Raw genomic sequence first — 21,147 nt, forward strand, 5'->3', positions numbered from 1 at the left:
TGCCTAGCTACCCATTCCGAACACAAGTGGCAGTGGCTGTAGCGACGATGGGTATTCATAACTTACTACGCCGTTCAGGGATTATGGACGAGGCGTTCTTGAGGGTGGACACAGATGAGGATGCGCTCACGGAGGTGGAGCTGCCCAACGCGGAGGATGAAATGCATGGCGAAATGAATGCCATCGAAATGCAGCGAAATGAGTGGGACAGACTGCGTGATTACATGGCATAACAACCATAAACGATGATTCGTCGTGAGTGTCGCTTTTTATCGAAAATTTATCATTGTCATGTACCCACATTTCATATCCATTCCAATTTGGGTGGACGTTATCACATTAACCTGAACAGAAACACAGAATTATGAATTACTTTACAGCACCAGAAGGATGGACAGAAACAAATATAGTGTATTATTGTTGTTTAAAGGTCACTGTTGTTGTATTTCTTACACTTTAACTTTGTATTTTTTTTCATTTTTATTCTAAAAGATAATGTTTACAATTGCAAATGAAATGTAGTACCCGATTAAAGAGAACGACAGTATATGAACTCTTCTTTATAGAGAGAGCCACTCTCCTAATTAATCAGGCAAAGTATGCTTATCTCATTTTTGATAAGGTGGATTAAATAGTATCGAAGCATATGAAGAAAGGAAAATAATTTTTTTTTCCATTTTTGCCTATCATTTTATTCAATAGAATCTAATACAATAAACCTAACTTATAGTATTCTTTAATCTTTATACATGCATGGCAAAATTACAGCTCCTCTTGTCTTTTCTTGTTTCCTCTTCATTTTTTTAGATAAATAAAAATAATTATCTCGACATATTTGGTGGTATGTGACTATAATTAAATACATTAATATGTCCTCAAATTGCCTATGGAACGTCTTCTATATTTGATGATAATTTGATGTATATGATTATTTTAAGATTCACCAATTTCAAAATTTGAACACTGCATTATGTATCTAAAATCACTACACAATTTCAGAACGTTGTTTTCACTGTCTAGGATGAAGAAAGTACTCGTTCTGATAAAGATCCACCGCAATCTTTCGTCTGTATAGTGACATCCTGTCCGCTGAAACTGTTTCTGCTGGATGCCCTAGAACAAAGCATTCTATATATTTGAGTACAAACATTATGCAATTTGGCCTGTACAAGAAATGCTTGTACGTTAGTGTAATGTGCCATAAACGAGAACTTAACAATGGTAATAAATAACAAGAGTTGAAATGCTCACCCATTGTTTGCACATGATAGATCAGGTATAATCTCCTGCTTCATTCGTTCCTTGATATGTTTATTTATGTCTCGTCTGGTGAAAAGGGGTGGACACTGCAATCATCCTTGAACCATAGTGTATGTTGTGTTTGCGTGTGCCTTGATTGCATCTGGTGTGTGCACATTATTGCTACAGTCGTATATCTGGAACTTTCAATCAGGAATATTAACCTTGAAAAGATAACATTCATTACCTGAATATGAACTTGGAATTAATAAATACTTGCACCCCATCTACGGACGACTATCTACAGGCAATCTACTATTGATATAGTCTTGTAGGCGCGTTCCATCCATTTCACCTCTCTGGTTTCTCATTTGAAAGTCCATTTGCCACCTCATGTAACAAGAGCACTCCTCTTCGAATTGGAAGTCCAAAATTACATATTGTTTATTGATAAGTGTACAACCTTCATTCATACGCCGTTTCAATAACTTTAGCTCCAGCTCAATATGCTAATAAAATAAACACATGTAACATATATCAAACATATTAACTACGAAATCAAATTGAGTGTGGTTGCTAAAATTTCGTACCATAATATTCAGATCTTTCGTTCGATCCAGTAGCGTTCTCAACATGTCCCTTCCGTAGACGTTCCGACTGCCGTCGTCCAAGTATGCATTGTATGACACAATTGACATTAGTATCAAATAAATTAACACAGAATTTCTGGCGTTGTCGTAATAATGTTTAGCATTCAAACTAGTAAGAATGAGTAAAATTTGTTACCCTGATTCATCTGTCGCTATGAAATCTCTAATTGTCCTGTACTTTTCCATGTCGTAGTCTTCTAAGGGACGACTTGTCGATGATGAAAACTGTGTGCACTTTCTCTTTCTCTTCCTTTCTCTTCTCAACCTTTGAGCATGTTCGATTTGTTGAGATGTTGACGTCTCCTGTTTATTATCAGTAGGATTTAGACTTACATGGGGAGAGACATCTTGTTGCATGGAACCTATAATGGCTTCTATTTTCGATTCCTAGCTAGATAATCCGTTCTGCAGATTCTCAGTATGTTCGTCAATGTATGATCTCACGGAACATAAACTGGAATCCACATAACACCGCATTTGCTCTTATTGCTGTTGAAATAATTCTTCTTGTCTTTGCAGAACTGATTGATAATGAGCTTCTTGTGTTTACGATTCGTGGGCCATATGACTCTGAAACAAACCAAATAGAGAATTATCTATGTACGAATGTAAACCATGTTGCATGTAATCTTGCAACGATTTGATCTGTTCTTCGAATAGCAACTTTTGGTTGTCAAGGATCGCATGGTTTAGGACTCTTGATTCTTCAACAAAGTCTTCCTACAAGTTGCCACATAGATCGGATACATATGATATTGTATGCTGCTTGTACATACCAAACATTTCTTCCAAACGGTCTTCAGTTATATATCTTGAGGTACCAGAAGCAGAACTTGGCCCAGCTCCAATTAAAGTTCTCGGTGTACCACCACTTGTCGCTTGCTGCGCACGGATGTTATCCGGTAATGGTTGTGCTACATTATCCAATTCTCCGTTGACAATGACATCTAGTATACTATGTTCATTATCAGCTGGCAGTGACAAATTTGAGTACCATGATATTTCTAATTCTTCTTTGATAGGTTGCAGCACTGCAAGGACTTCGATCTGTAATCATCGTAAACAAGTTCGTCTCAACAAATTTTTCAATGTCAAGCTTTACCAATTTAATGCGAACGTCATTGTACGTTGGAATTGAAAAGTCATACCTCTTCCGTATCCAGATATTCTTTAACAATCGCTTCCTTCAGTATTATATTAGGCCTTCACTTGTACATTCGTGGAATCTATGCCGTTTTGTACCTACGGTGTCCAAACTTTTGCCCGATCTGTGAAAATGCTTCATAAATTCAATACTGCAACAAAATTACAGGTAAATGTCGATGTATATAATATATTTTTTTACGAAGAAATTATACGAAATACAGGAACACTTAGAATATGAACAACATACTTGAAATGCAAGTGGATAGCCTTGTACTGCATACTTACATTCTGTTTGTCGGTTCTGTTGCATCCTTACCACTCGTTCCAATTGCGACTCTTTCAATGAATTTAACAAAACGAAATATGTGGTACGGCCTCATGGATACGTAATGAACGCATTAAGATGTTTAACCATGCCCAACGTTCTATAATCAATTTGCCTTGAAGTCGGTTTCAACACACACTTTACCAACATAACTAGTCCCAACTTAAATTTATCTTTCTTGTCTTCGCACATATGGAAAGCTTCAAAAAATATTCTATTGCTAATTTTTTTTGACCCCATTGAAGTATTGATCTCTAAGACGATCGTTACTATAGTCAATTTCAATGGATGGTTTATGACAAGGTAGTCCAGTAATTAGGCAAAATTCTTGCATGCCGAACCTAACAACATGGTCATCTAACCGTACCCAAAGTTCATTATTTTTGCCATAATGTACAATTCGCATTATAAATTTGTGTACCAACTTGCTATTAAATTGTTCTTGTTGTCCCTAAACATAGTTCTGTAAACAAATCCACAAATTATTACACAGTAAAGAACATTGTTGATTGACATCTATGAATTCTACAAAATCATTAATGTATTTGCGATTTGGATACTAGACGATGATAATAGAAAACCACTAATCTGGAGAGAGAACGTATTCTAAAGACATCTGCGTAAATTACACAATAATGAATATTTTCAAACGAATATATTATTTTGTTTACGAAAACCCAATAATAGAAAATGAACGTAAAAAAAGTGTACAATTGATCGTAAATTACATTGTTAGACAAATCTATTTTTATTTACAAAACCACATTCTAAAACATGAGAACAATAAAACAAAAAAAAAGGGAACAACATTTGTCACGGAGACACTCTCCGTGAAACACACGGAGAGGGCTCCTTATTTTCCTTATTTTTCAACCACACATTTCCCATCAATTTGCTATTCAAAAATACATTTTAACATAAAAATGTCTCCCAAATGATCGAACAAATTTTTTTCTTCGACAACTTACTACTAAGTAGTGCAAATGTTGAATAGAAATTTTAATGTGCTTACCTTTTTCAATCGAATGGGCACCTTTTTGGAGTAAATGTGTGAGAAGCTTTCCAAGTAAATGTATTGCCGAATGAATATTGCCAATGAGATTGTAGTTACAAAGTTTGGAGAGTGAATGGACATGAAATGTGTGGATGAGAGAGTGAATGTGAGGATAATGAGTGATTGTGATAAGGACCCTCTACTTAAAAGTGTGCATGCATGTGACAAGTCCTTGCAAATTGTGTGGAGAGGATTGGATGTCAGTAACGAATTTGTTATGTTATGAATAATTGGGTTCATGTGTTCTGCCTTAGGTGTGGAATAATAGCCAAATTGGAGAAAAATGTCTCCGGCCCCACATTATTGAAGGAGTTGGGGAATATGGCAGCCTTTGAATTGTCAGAGGCTGATGGATTCTTCACGTGATGGTAGAATAGAACAAGGGCAATGTTGGCATTTTGTGGTATTTCAAATTCAATTCAGAATACAAGCCAGCAACATGGCCCACTTTGATTTGACCGGAAAATGCATTTTTTGCGACCAAAATGGGAAACAAACACACGCTAAGTGTTGAGACTATAAATTTAGAAATTTCATATTTCTTTAGTAAGTTCAATTTTACAAGAATCGCGTCCAAGAAACTTTAGATTTTTCTAGTAAATTAAATTTTAGTATCATAGCGTCATTTTATTTCGATATCTCGCTATTCATAATATGATGCGGTACATCACTTGCAAAAGTGTTGTTGACAACTTTCTTTTTTTTTTTTTTCACTTTCGAGTCAATTTTATTTTTCATAATAACATAATTTATTGAGATATTTCAATTTTTAATATACCAAGTCCCTAAACCTCTTTTGGGTTTTTTAATTTGTTGTGTCCAAACTTTTTAATGGAACCATCCTTACTAATTGCTCCATTTTCATTTGGGGATTTTTGTATTGATTCATATCATCACGTTTCAGGGTGCCATCAAATATTCTATGAACTAATTATCCTCTAGGACGTCAATTCAAATTGGACCATTTAAAGCTGATGTGTAAAATATTATCGATCTCTTTGGTCAGAAAATATATCTAAATAAATTATTTTTCGACCTTTTGGTTCGAATGATCTTTTGCAAGGATTTACATAATAATGCATTTGTACATTATTTTCAGTTTCTTCATTATTTCCCATGATGTTGATAGAGTTGTCTAATCAAAATTGACAATCAATGATTGCATTATCAAATATCACCGACTTGAGATAATGGTTAAAACTACGTATTTCTTATCAGCATTCTTTACTTTTCATCTTAGTGCGATGTGATGGATTAATTGCACTATCAAATAATCTGATGAAGAAATTAGGCTCTGATCATAAGTCAATTATAACGAGAGAACTATGGTATTGACATAATGAGTAATAGCATTCTCTATACAAAAAGAGAAATATTTTATTATCAATTAAATTAATTGGAGGCATTTAACAAGCTATAGTTGATGAAATATTAGATCGATATTATTATATTTAGTTTCCAATTTTAATTCGTATTTTAGGAAACATAATTAAATTTAATTTAGTTTATTATATATTTCCTATTTAGAATACAGTCTTTTAAAACCATGTATAAAGGGGCTTATGCGATATAATTCAAACAACCTTTAATTATGAAATAAATTGAATTTCTCCCCCTCTTCTATCTTTTCCCCCACCCTCCTTCTCCTCCCTTTTTCCTTCTCATATAATTGTGTCATAGCATTCAGTATCAATTTGATATCAACGAAAGTCGTCTTCCTTTAGCCAACAATTGTCTCTTCAAAAGCTATGAACCAAACACCACCAAAACCTTAAAACAACACAAAAACAAGGTCTCATCGGCAACAATAAATTTTGTTTTTTTTTCCTCAAATTCTTGCAGTTTGTTAAAAAGGGGAAAAAGGTCGAGAAGTCAATTTACAAAAAGTTGTTCGACTAATTGCTACTGCTGATTTACACCCATAACCTAGCTATTCTCAAAATAAAATTTATCCAACCTATTAAACATATCCATATACCTAGCCCATATAAAAAACCCAATATTCTAAAATTAATCCCACAGATCGACCCAACCTAGTAAATCCACTAAACCACATATTCATCCCAAACAACCAAGCTAAACTTAAATACATAACCCACAAGTCAATATAAACAATCCTAAACATTCGACACAAACTACCAACTCATACAAATACACCATACATAACCCAATAACCTTCGATCAATTAACCCAAGTCTATATCCATTACAAGCCCTTACCTATTCCTAAAACAATCAGCAATAACCCATCTTACACCAATAACCACCTCTCCAAAACCTATAACCCTAAGCCCAATATCCATAACCACAACCCGACCCACATTAATCACCCCCTTCATTCTCAAACCCTACACCAAATCCTATGGTTGCCTTTTACCATCGTCGACAGCCACTAAGTAGCCGACTACTCCTCACCTCACCCGTCAATCAACTCTCTTCATTTCACAGCCATATTTTCACTTCGCCAAGAACTGATTCCATTTTTGTCCTTTCAGTCACTCTCATTGTGCACCACTACTCTTTCTCATGCCAACTGCTTACACCGCCATCGTCTTCTCCATTCCGGTACTCAACTCCTGTCAACTCCTCTACCAACATCACCCTGTCAACTCCTCTTCCCGCACTGCTCAAAGCTATCGCCAAGCACTACCTCATCCTTCAATATCTACATCAATCATCGCTGCTATATGCATCTCCTTTGATTTGTCGCTACAGCCTGTACTCGTGACACTATTGGATTTTTAACTTCCTGCTTTACAAAGAACTAGAGAAGCAATTCATAAAACATATAGCCTATCATTGCGTATAATTGAATTCGTATGTGTACCACCTACATCTCGTTGCATTCTTGTAAGGTTTATTAATTTGGCATTTTGAAAGCATTTTATTCTTGTTTTTGTGGCCAGTTTTATTACATTTTCAAAAAAAAAATGTTGTATCATACCTTTAACAACTACAACACACTTCTAACTCCATACCATGATAGTGTGTATGACATGTCTCCTCGTCTGTACAATAATCTTTCGTCTATGAACTATGTTGATAGCATTCATTATTCTTCCAGGAACGTTCCTTTACAATTATAGGAATTTGATGGTCTTACTGGGCCTAATTCATTTCTTGATTGACTTGATAGGCTTGAAATGTTCTTTGCCTATTACAATTTGATTGATTCACGTAAAACTTGTCGTGCTAATATGTCATTAGTCGATTCTGCTAAGACTTATTGGAGAGCATATGATGCGAACCTCGTAGCAACTTAGACTACGAAACTCACAACTAGATTGATGTGGAACCCAAGAACGCCAATTGATAACCAGTTTGAATTTGAACCCAACAAGATGAAACAAAGAACACAAAGATAATGGTGATACAATGGACCCCTTGCTTACAAATTGAAGAACCCACGATCAAGTGTTGAACGCCACAAGGAGTTATCCTTGATAAGTTCTAAATTTTTGTTCAAAGAAGAACAAATTGGAAGAAAGCAAAAGCCTCTCTTGAATTCAATAATAATTGCCAAAAAAAATCCTTTACAATGTAATGGAGAAAGTATTTATACTAAAGCTAAAAACCTAGCTAAAATCGTGCAAAATCGTCAAAATATGAAAAGAAATCTAATTGATAACAAATTCTAACAAAATAAGGAAATTCGCGAAAAAAGGAAATTTTCTCCTCTAAAGTGAACCATGCAGCCGCATAGTGGTTTTCCTTGCGGTCGCATGGTGGTGTTGAAGCTGCCTCAATTACATGACTTTTATCGCACAGCATGAACTTTGGCCTCCGTTTTCGTCCGCTTGTATTGAGTTGATCTACTTTGATTCGGCTAACGACCCGAACATGAAAGATGTCCCATTTTACGTCCTGGACATCGTCCCATCAATGGTTTCTTGAACGAGCAATCCCATCTCTTGTTTCACTTGCTTTGCTCTCGACCGCGTTATCGATCCACCTTCGATAATCAACGGGTCTCGACTCGAACTTGCTGTCTTCAAGCTTGATTCTTGGATCACATCATCCCCTCCCTCTTCAAAAGATTCCTCCTCGAATCTACACCTGCATCGAAAAGGAAAAGATTAGCAATAATAAATGTAGCCGATACATTATACTCACCTGGCAAGTCCACTTTGTAGGCATTATTGTTGATCTTCTCGGTGACTTGGAAAGGACCATCTCGCCGCGGTTGCAATTTGGACTTTCGCTGCTCTGGAAAACGTTCCTTCCTGAAATGCACCCACACCTAATCTCCGGGTTCAAATGTCACATGCTTCTGCCCTTTGTTTGCCTTTGACACGATGAGCTTGTTCTGCTCTTCAATTTGCGTACGGACCTTCTCATGAAGTGCCTTCACCATCTCAGCTTTCTTCTTACCATCTATACTATCTCGTTCATTCACTGGCAAAGGAAATAAATCCAATGGAGTTAGTGGATTAAAACTATACACAATTTCAAAAGGTGAATAAGAAGTAGTCGAATGTACAACACGATTATAAGCAAACTCAATAAATGGCAAGCAATCTTCCCAATTCCTTAAGTTCTTATTGATCACTGTTCGAAGCAATTGAGTCACTACGCATTTTAGGCCAATAAAAGTGTTTCCCTAACATGTCTAAGGTCTTTTGAATCCCAAAATGACCCATTAGACCCCCACTGTGTGCTTCCCTTATCAATAATTCACACATTGAACAATATGGAATGCACAACTTATTTTCCCTAAACAAATATCCTTCATGTCTATAAAATTTATCAACAGCCATTTTAGCACATAAATTATAAATGTTTGAGAAATCAATGTCATTTTCATACATGCTCTTAATATGCTCAAAACTAAGTAATTTCGCACTTAAAGAGTTAAGAAGCACGTACCTTTGTGACAACGCATCTGCAACTACGTTTTCATTACCTTGCTTATACCTGATGACGTATGGAAATGTCTCTATGAACTCCATCCACCTCGCATGTCACTTTTTCAACTTACCTTGACCCCGCAAGTGCTTTATGGATTCATGATCGGTGTGTACCACGAACTCCTTAGGCCACAAATAATGCTGCTAAGTTTCCAATGCTCGAACAAGGGAACACAACTTCTTGTCATACGTTGTGTAGTTTAGTGCAGCTCCACTCAACTTCTCACTAAAGTAAGCAATATGTCTCCTTTCCTGCATTAACACTACTCCAACACCTATCCCCGATGCATCACACTCAATCACGAATGTTTTATCAAAGTTAGGTAATGCCAAAATAGGTGCTTTACACAATTTATCCTTAATGGAATTAAATGCAAGTTCTTGTGTTTCCCCTCCAGTGAAAACCTACACTTTTCTTAATGATTTCAGTTAACAGTGTCGTGATTGTGCTAAAGTCTCTCACAAACCGCCTATAAAAACTAGCCCGACCATGGAAGCTCCTAACCTCAGTTATATTTTTAGGTTTTGGACATTTTTTAATAGCTTTAATGATGCGAACCCCGTAGCAACTTTGACTACGAAACCCACAACAAGATTGACGAACCCAAGAAAGCCAAATTAATCCAAGAGTTTGGGATTAACCCAAAAGAAAGTCAAACAAAAAAATCCAACAAGAACGACGCTTAAAAGACCCCTTGATCACGCAATCCAAGAATTAAATCCGGTTGTTTGAACGCCACAAGTTAACAGTTGATAAGTTCGAAGTTGTTCAATGAAGAACGATGAAGAGAAGACAATACGCCTCACTTTAATTTAATATCAATAATGTCAAAAGTTTTTAACAATTGAATGGAAACTCCAATTAATATTAAACCTAAAATCTAGGTAAAAATCGTGCAAAAGTCGATCATAATCCCCAAAATATGGAAAAGAATAAAAAACTAATAAAATATGAAAAATTGCCAAAATTAGGAAATTCGCCAAAAAAAGGTCTATGCGACCGCATAGTGTATTTCCATGCGGTCGCATGGTTTAGTCTGGTTGGCTCCTTTGAGTTTCGGTAAGCCTCCATAAGGTCGCATGGTGTTTTGCCTGTGCGGTCGCATATGCTTGTTTTCAGCCTCCAGTTTTATCGCTTGATAACAAATTGATCCAAGTTGATTCGGCCCTAGACCCGAACATGAAAGTTGCTCCATTTTGAGTCCCGAACATGGTTCCATCAATGGTTTCTTGAACGAGCAATCCCATCACTTGTTTCACTTGCTTTGCCCTTGATCGCGTCATTGACCCGCCATCGACTATCAACGGATCTCGTCTCGCACTCACCTTCGTCGGACTCGACTCCTGGATCATATCATCTCTTCCCTCTTCAAAAGAATTCGTCCTCGAATCTGAACCTACATCAAACAAAGAGAGATCAGATACATTAAAAATAGCCGAAACATTGTACTCACCTGGAAAGTCCAACCTGTAAGCATTGTCGTTTATCTTTTTAATCACTTGAAATGGTCCATCGCCCCTCGGTTGCAACTTAAACTTTCTTTGCTCCGGAAACCGCTCCTTCCTAAGGTGCACCCAAACCCAATCTCCTGACTCGAATGTCATGCGTTTCCTACCTTTGTTTGCCTATGACATAACCAACTTACTTTTATTTTCAATTTGCGTTTTTACCTTTTCATGGAGTGACTTAACCAATTTCGCCTTCTTTTTGCCATCTAAACTACCACGTTCATTCACAGGTAAAAGAATTAAATCCAAAGAGTTAGTGGATTAAAACCATATACAATTTCAAATGGAGAATATGACGTAGTAGAGGGAACAACACGATTGTATGCAAATTCAACAAATGGTAGACGCTCCTCCCAACTCTTCAAATTTTTATTGATTACTGTGCGTAACAATTGTGTTATAGTCCTATTCACTACCTTGGTTTGTTTATCCGTTTGTGGGTGACAAGTTGTGAAAAATAGTAACTTAGTGCCTAACTTACCCCGCAAAACTTTCCAAAAGTGACTCAAAAACTTGACATCCTGATCCGACACTATGCTTCTAGGAACCCCATGTAAACGCACAATCTCTTTAAAGAATAAGTCAGCAATGTTCGTGGCATCGTCAGTTTTGTGACATGGTATAAAATATGCCATTTTGTTGAACCTATCTACAACCACAAAAATAGAATCCCGACCTCTCTTAGTTCTAGGTAAACCCAAAACAAAGTCCATCGAGATATTAACCCAAGGCTCACTATGTGTAGATAAAGGTGTGTACAAACCTTGTGGTAAAACCTTAGATTTAGCCTTTTTACAACCTATGCATCGACTACAAATTCGCTCAATATCACTTTTCATCTTAGGCCAATAAAAATGCTCATTCAATACGTCTAAAGTCTTTTGAACCCCAAAGTGTCCCATCAATCCACCATTATGTGCCTCCCTTACTAACAACTCCCGAATAGAACAATTAGGAACACATAACCTATTTTCCCGAAATAAATACCCATTATGCCTAAAGAACCTATCAACCGCCCCTCTTATGCATGAAAAATAAATATCCAAAAATTCAATATCTTTTTTATACAATTCCTTAATATGTTCAAACCCAAGTAGCTTAGAATCAAGAGTAGTTAGCAATACGTACCTTCGCGACAATGCATCTGCCACCACATTTTCCTTACCTTGTTTATACTGAATGACGTATGGAAAGGTCTCAATGAATTCCATCCACCGGGCATGCCTCTTGTTCAATTTACCTTGTCCCCGCAAGTACTTTAGTGATTCATGATCGGTGTGTATTACGAACTCTTTCGGCCATAGATAATGTTGCCAAGTCTCCAAAGCTCGAACAAGTGCATAAAGTTCTTTGTCATATGTAGGATAATTTAAAGCAGCTCCACTCAATTTCTCGCCAAAGTATGCAATAGGCCTCCGATCTTGCATTAAAACTGCTTCAAAACCTATTCTTGATGCATCACACTCAATCTCGAATGTTTTATCAAAGTTAGGTAATGCCAAAACAGGTACTTCACACAATCTACCTTTAATAATATTAAATGCAAGTTCCTGTTCATCACCCTAATTAAAACCTACACTCTTTTTAACTACTTCCGTGAGTGGTGCGGTGATAGTACTAAAGTCTTTCACAAAACGCCTATAAAAACTAGCCAATCCATGAAAACTCCTAACTTCCTTTATGCTTTTAGGTGTCGGCCAATCTCTAATAGCTTTTATCTTTTCATCGTCTACTTCTACCCCGTTAGCACTAACCACAAATCCAAGAAATATAACTCTATCCATACAAAATGTGCATTTCTTAAAATTAGTATAGAGTTGTTCTTTCCTTAAAATAATTAGCACACACTTTAAATGTTCCAAATGCTCTCCTAGGTCTTTGCTATAGATTAAGATGTCGTCAAAATAAACCACAACAAATTTTCCTATAAAAGCACGTAAAACATGATTCATTAAACGTATAAAAGTGCTAGGTACATTTGTGAGTCCAAACGGCATAACCAACCATTCATATAAACCATATTTAGTTTTAAAAGCCATTTTCCATTCATCACCCTCCCGCATACGAATTTGATGATACCCACTTCTTAAATCAATTTTAGAAAATATGCAAGCACTATGTAATTCATCAAGCATGTCATCTAACCTAGGTATAGGGTGACGATACTTTACTGTTATGTTGTTGATAGCCCTACAATTCATGCACATTCGCCATGTTCCATCCTTTTTTGGCACAAGCAAAATCGGTGCCGCACAAGGACTCATGCTTTCCCTTACGTATCATTTGCTCATTAACTCCTCCACTTGCCTTTGAAACTCCTTAGTCTCCTCGGGATTACTTCGATAAGCCGATTGATTTGGAATGACAGCTTCGGGTATAAAGTCAATTTGATGTTCAATGCCTCGAATAGGTTGCAGTCCACTTGGTGCATCCTCAGAAAATACATCGTCGAATTCCTACAACAAAGACTTAGCCAAACTAGGGAGGGGGTGGGTTAGTTTCCTCAAAGTTGAGGAGTGATTCTTTATAAACGAACAAGATCATCTCTTTTCTCTCAACTACCGCCCTCCTCAAATCACTCTTTTTTGCAAAGAAATTCGCTCGTGTTTTCTCTCTTCTCTCAGAACTCTCCCTTTCTTTTCTTTCTTGTGCTTGCTCTCTCTTTTTCTCTCTAGTGACTATCTCAACATTTTCTCTCTTCTTCTCTAACTCACCACTTTCTCTCTTTTTTTCTAACTCCTTGACTCTCCTCTTTTCCTCACTTCTTAATTTTAATTGGTCCTCGATGTTATTGGCACAAAAGTAATGGTCCTTCCATCTTTAATGAAACTACATCGATTTTTGTACCTATCATGCATAGCTTTCCTATCGTATTGCCATGGTCCTCTTAGTAAAATATGTCCCGCTTGCATTGGCACCACATCACACACTAAGATTGGCACCACATCACACACTAACTCATCCTTATAACTCCCAATTGACAAGTTAATTAGCACCCTTCGATTCACCCTCACCTCGCCACTCTCATTCAACCATTGCAATTTATAAGGTCTCAGGTGTCTCAACAATGTTAAATCCAATTTTTCTACAAGAGATACGCTAGCTACATTAGTGCAACTACCACCATCAATTATAACACTACATACCGTATTGTTGACGTGGCATCGAGTGTGGAAAACGTTCTCCCGTTGCAACTCCAAGTCATCCGCTTTGACGTGAGTAGTGAGAGCTCGCCTTGTGACTAGTAGATCCCCAACCGGCCCTTCAACTTTTTCTTCTTCACTAACATCCTCCAACGCCGGCATGTCATCAAACTCGCCATCACTATCACTCACATTCTCTCCATTATCCCGCAACACCATCGCTCGTTTGTTTGGGCATTGAGAAGTAATATGCCCCATTCCCAAACACCAAAAACATTTGATGTCCTGATTGCGCGATGGTTGTGCCTCTAATTTTGATATTAGCTTGCTAGCGTTTTCATCCTTGCCCTTTTGCCAATCATTTTTACCTCTAGGTGCAGCCCCATTTTTGTTGTTGTCATCCCACTTCGATTTCTATGTTGGATTAGGAGTCGAAGTACCTAACGGTTGCCTAGACGTCCCCTTCCTCTTCAATCGCCTCTTGACTTTCATTGCCACATGTAACATGTCCTCGATTTCCACATAATGTTGCAACTCTACAACATTTGCAATATCCAGATTTAAACAATTCAAGAACCATGCCATGGTAGCTTCCCGATCTTCCTCCACATTAGCCCAAATCATAAGAATATCCATCTCCTTGTGATAATCCTCTACGCTTTTCGATCCTTGGTACAAACCTTGCAATTTTTGATGGATTTCTCTATAATAGTGACTCGGAACAAACCTCCTCCTCATCAACACCTTCAATTCATCCCAAGTGCTAATTAGTCTTTCCCGACCCCTACGCCGTGATGTAAGTACTTGATCCCACCAAGATATTGCGTAATCTACAAATTTAAGCACCGCCAATTTTACCTTTTTCTCCTTCGAATAATTATAGCACTCAAAAATCATCTCAACCTTCATTTCCCACTCTAAATATGCTTCCGGATCGCTTCTCCCCTTAAATTGCGGAATAGTCATTTTAATACTCCTCAAATTTCCATCTACTTCATCTCCCAAGTTATTTCTATCTCGTCTTTCCATCCTATCGTCCCTATGCCTCTCTCGACCCATATCAAAGTCATTTTCATCAAAATCATCCTCATTACTACGATACTCATCTCGTCTTTCTCTCCTAAATTCACGCCTACCCGACCCCCTAGCATTAGACATCTCCGCTTGTCCGTGGCTAAGATTAGCAATTGTAGTACCTATTTGCACCTTCCATTCTCCTTGCATATCCACCTTCTCCCTAACATCACCAAGTACCCGTTCAAACCTCCGTATAGTGTCCTCCGAAGCATTGTTTTCATTACCGTTTCGACTTGAGTTGGAACCTTCTCTTTCCGACATCATATCACACAATTATTTTATGCCTCACAAAGATTTCACTTGAAAAACACTCACTATGACTTTTTCCCTCTATTAAACTCACCACTCAGTCTTTTACCACTCAAAGTCTCCCTCCAAGCACTTCAAAGAACCAAGTGAACTGAATCAATTATTTTACCGGGAATTCAAACAAACCGAATATTAATCGAAGACCACGAGACTCAAAGGATTTGAATAAATAGAATAGATAAATGTTTTGACAAGAATATATGAATAGACTCAATAGAAGATTGAAAGAATCAAACTCAATTGAATATCCCAAAGTGAAACACAATGTAGGAAGTGTTGTTGGTAGAAAAACAAAATCAAACAATAATAATATCAATTTTTTTTTGAACTTTTTTTTTTTACTCCTTGATGAAAGAAGATGACTAAACTACCAACAACTCAACTCAACGACGAAAAGAAAAACAAGAACGAAGAAGAACTAAGAAAACAAAATTAATGACTCAAACAAATAAAGAAAAGATATAACCTTCAATTAATTTGGAGCCAAAACTCTGATACCAACTTATGCGAACCTCGTAGCAACGTTGACTACAAAACCCACAATGAGATTGATGAACCCAAGAAAGTCAAATTAATCCAAGAGTTTAGGATTAACCCAAAAGAAAGTCGAACCAAAAAACCCAACAAGAACGACGCTTAAAAGACCCCTTGATCACGCAATCCAAGAGTTAAATCCGGTTGTTTGAATGCCACAAGTTAACACTTGATAAGTTCGAAGTTGTTCAATGAAGAACAATGAAGAGAAGACAATACGCCTCACTTTAATTCATTATCAATAATGCCAAAAGTTGTTAACATTTGAATGGAAAATCCTGTTTATACTAAATCTAAAAACTAGGTAAAAATCGTGCAAAAGTCGGTCATAATCCCCAAAATATGGAAAAGAATAAAAAACTAATAAAATATGAAAAATTGCCAAAATTAGGAAATTCGCCAAAAAAATGGTCTATGCGATCGCATAGTGTATTTTCATGCAGTCGCATGGTTCAGTCCGGTTGGCTCCTTTGAGTTTCGGTAAGCCTCCATGCGGTCGCATGGTGTTTTGCCTGTGCGGTCGCATATTCTTATTTTCAGCCTCCGATTTCATCGCTTGATAACAAATTGATCGAAGTTGATTCGGCCCTCGACCCGAACATGAAAGTTGCTCCATTTTGAGTCTTGAACATAGTTCTATCAATGGTTTCTTGAACGAGCAATCCCATCGCTTATTTCACTTGCTTTGCCGTTGATCGCTTCATTGGCCGGCCATTGACTATCAACAGATCTCGTCTCACACTCGCATTCGTCGGGCTCGACTCCTGGATCATATCATTTAATATTTTCCTCATCCACTTCTATCCCATTAGCACTAACAACAAGTCCTAGGAAAACAACTCTATCCATGCAAAACGTGTACTTTTTAAAATTAGCATACAACTGTTCATTTCTTAACACAACAAGCACGCACTTTAAAAGTTCTAAATGTTCACTTAGGTTTTTGCTATATATTAAAATGTCATCAAAGTAAACTACAACAAATTTTCCTATGAAAGTAGGTAAAACACGATTCATTAAATGCATAAATGTACTCGGTGCATTTGTGAGACCAAACGGCACAACCAACCATTCATATAACCCATATTTAGTTTTAAATGCTGTTTTCCATTCATCACCCTCCCGCATATGAGTTTGATGGTACCCGCTCTTAAGATCAATTTTACTAAAAACACAAGCACCATGCAATTCATCAAACATATCATCTGTAGTCCACACAATTCGCCAAGTCCTATCCTTCTTTGGCACCAATAGAATAGGCACATCACACGGGCTTATGCTCTCCCTCACGTAACCTTTGCTCGTCAACTCCTCCATTTGTCTTTGAAGCTCATTCGTCTCCTCGAGATTGCTTCGATAAGCTAGTCAGTTTGGAATGATAGTCCCGGGTATGAAGTCGATTTGGTGCTCGATCCCTCGAACTGGTGGCAATCCACTTGGCACCTCCTCTGGAAACACGTCTTCGAAATCCTGTAACAAAGACTTAACCACGCTAGGGAGGGAGGTATTAGACTCCTCAAGGGAGAGGAGAGACTCCTTGTAAACTAACAACAACACTTGTCTCTTATCACTCAAAGCCTTTTCTAATTCACTCCCCCCTCGCAAAGAAGTTCACTTTTGGCTTTTCTCTCCGTTCAGCTAACTCTTTCTCTTCGCTCAACTAACTCTTTTTCTCTCTACTCAACTAACTCTTTTTCTCTCCTCTCATGTGGCCTTTCTCTCTTCCCCCTTTCTCAGCCACTTCGCTATTTTCTCTCTTACTCATAGGCTCACTATCTTCTCTCATTTTGTAGATTCTCTCGCTAGCCTTTCTTCCTCATTTCTCAGTTTTATTTGGTCTTCATACACCTGAGCCGGTGTTAATAGCGCAAGAGTAATGGACCTCCAATCCTTGACAAAGCTATACCGATTCCTATATCCATCATGTGTAACCCTCCTATCAAATTGCTAGGGTCCCCCCAATTGAATATGACCCACTTGCATAGGCACCACATCACATACAACCATGTCACTATATCTCCCAATTGAGAAATTAATTAACACCCGTTTATTTACCCTAACTTCCTCACTTTCATTCAACCACTGCAATTTATAAGGCCTAAGGTGTCTCAATAATGCTAAACCCAATTTCTCAACTAAAGTTGTGCTAGTCACATTCGTGCAACCCCCACCATCAATAATCGAGCTACATACCTGATCGTGGATGTGGCACCAAGTGTGGAATATGTTTTTTCGCTGCTGCTCCGAATCATCTGTCTTGATTTGAGTGTTAAGTGCTTGCCTCGAGACCAGCAGCTCCCCAATGGCAAATTTCGTCTCATCTTCATCACCAACATCCTCCAACGCGGCATGTCATCATACTCTCCTTCGCTCTCACTTACCACCTCTCCATTGTCCCGCAACACCATGGTTCATTTGTTAGGACACTGAGATGCAATATGTCATGTCCTCAAACACCTAAAACACTTGATGCCTCGGCTTTGTGATGGTTGTGGCTCCAATTTTAGCACTGTCCTACTAGTACTTTCTTCTTTCCCCTTCTACCACTCACTTCTTACTCTGGCTACTGCTTCACTCCCCTTATTATTACCATCCCACTTCGACTTCCAATTTGGGTTAGAAGACGAAGTATTCACCGATTGCCTCGCAGTCCCCTTCCTCTTCAGTTGTCTCTCCACCTTCATAACTACTTGCAACATGTCCTCCAGCTCTACGTAATGCTGCAATTCCACTACATTAGTAATTTCTCGATTTAGACTGTTTAAGAACCGTGGCATGGTAGCTTTCCAATCCTCCACCACATTTGCCCTGATCATGAGTATTTTCATTTCCTTGTGATAGTCCTCTACGCTCCTCGACCTTTGATACAGGCTCTGCAACTTCTGATGGATCTCCCAATAGTAGTGGTTAGGAACGAACTGCTTCCTCATCAAGGCCTTCAAATCCTCCCAAGTACTAATTGGTCTTCTCCCACACCGTCGCTATGTAGTAACTACTTGATCCCACTAGGTAAGTGCGTAATCAATGAACTCTAACACCACTAACTTCACCTTCTTCTCCTCCGAATAATTATAGCACTCAAAAATTAATTTCACATTCCTTTCCCATTCCAAGTACACCTCTGGGTCACTCATCCCCTTAAATTGAGGAATGGACATTTTGATATTGCCCATATTCCCATCCGCCTCATCTCCGTGATTATTCCTACCCTGTCGTTCAGGCTTACCACCTCTATTCCTCATCCGTCCCATTCCCACTTCTCCATACTCCTTATCATCCCATTCACTGCCCAAATCAAATGCTTCCCGTTCCATCCTATGCTCCCGCCTCCCCAACCTCCTGGCATTAGATACATCCGCCCGCTGCTCCCTACTAAAATTAGCCACTGATGTATCCATCCTCGTCATCCTAACTTCCTGCTTAGCCCTCCAAGCATCTTGTTGATCCAGCATATCTCTAAATACCCCAAAAGCAAGTTCAAACTACTGTATCAAATCCTCTGATGCATTGTTGTGATAGCCGTGTCATCTTGAGTTAGAACCTTCTTGTTCAGACATTCTCTTAATTTCTGCCTCATCAAATTTCACTCGGAATCAAACATTTGCCTTTTACCCTCTGATGAGCTCACCACTCTGCCTTTTACCACTCAATGCTTTCACCAAGAGCTTCTAAGAACAATAACAAACTCACCGGATTAAAACTTGCGGATTCAACCTGAAACGTAAGTCAAGAGGATAATTTTCAAGGGATTTGAAAACAAATGGAATAAAATTTGAATGGACTCACTAAATTTCAACGGATCAATTGCCGAAATTGAAGAATTGAAGAAAAAAAGAACTTTGGATTTTAGGAATTTGACTATGAACTTGTTGATAGCAAATCAAGTAATTAATAATTTTTTTTTAACGTGAACGATAACTTTTTTTTAATATCCGGATGAACAATAACATTTTTTTTAATACAAGAGATATATTACCAACGAAAATACGGATTGAAGGAATGAATTGAAGAATGACTCAAGAACAAGGAAGAAACTTGGAAATCAAGAAAACTACAACACAAACAAGAAAATTAAAGATAGAAGCTGGCTCTAATACCAACTGATGCGAACCCCGTAGCAACTTAGACTACGAAACCCATAACTAGATTGATGCGAAACCCAAGAACACCAATTGATAACCAGTTTGGATTTGAACCCAACAAGATGAAACAAAGAACCCAAAGATAATGGTGATGCAATGGACCCCTTGCTTACAAATTGAAGAACCCACGATCCGGTGTTGAACGCCACAAGAAGTTATCCTTGATAAGTTCTAAATTATTGTTCAAAGAAGAACAAATTGGAAGAAAGAAAAAGCCTCTCTTGAATTCAATAATAATTGCCAAAAAAAAGTCCTTTACAATGTAATGGAGAAAGTATTTATACTAAAGCTAAAAACCTAGCTAAAATCGTGCAAGATCGTCAAAATATGGAAAGAAGTCTAATTGATATCAAATTCTAATGAAATAAGGAAATTCACGAAAAAATGAAATTTTCTCCTCGAAAGTGACCCATGTGGCCACATGGTGGTTTTCCTTACGGTTGCATGGTAGCGTTGAAGCTGCCTCAATTATGTTCTGGCGGGGGTCGTACGACAGTACGGCTTTTATGTTGTGCGGTCGCACAGCATGAACTTTGGCCTCCGTTTTCGTCCGCTTGTATTGATTTGATCCACTTTGATTCGGCTAACGACCCGAACATAAAAGTTGTCTGCGTCCCGAACATCGTCCCATCAATGGTTTCTTGAACAAGCAATCTCATTACTTGTTTCACTTGCTTTGCTCTCGATCACGTCATCGGTCCGTCTTCAACAATCAATGGGTCTCGACTCGAACTCGCTGTCTTCAAACTTGATTCTTAGATCACATCAGCATATTTGTGTCATCGTCAAAGCACTGTCAGCTTGTGAGATGAGATGAAACAAATTCTAAGTAATAAATATGCCCGTATGTCTTGTCAAAATCTTTTGTTAAATCAATTCTTTTTACACTGTAGGCAAGGTAATTCCACTGTTAGTGAGTATCTAGCATATTTTGAAGAGTTATTAAACAATTGTTATATTTATGAGGCTCCACATATCACAGCATCTAGGTTTATTGATGGTTTGGATTCTGAAATTTTGCCTAATGATATTCTTGCATTTTAATCCTTAGACTACGCTTACCAACAGGCCAACCTATGGAACATATCCTTTCATCTTTGCCAAGCATGTCAT

The sequence above is a fragment of the Olea europaea genome, unplaced genomic scaffold (assembly GCF_002742605.1).
Source record: "Olea europaea var. sylvestris unplaced genomic scaffold, O_europaea_v1 scaffold1292, whole genome shotgun sequence".
NCBI classification, from domain to species: Eukaryota; Viridiplantae; Streptophyta; class Magnoliopsida; order Lamiales; family Oleaceae; genus Olea; species Olea europaea.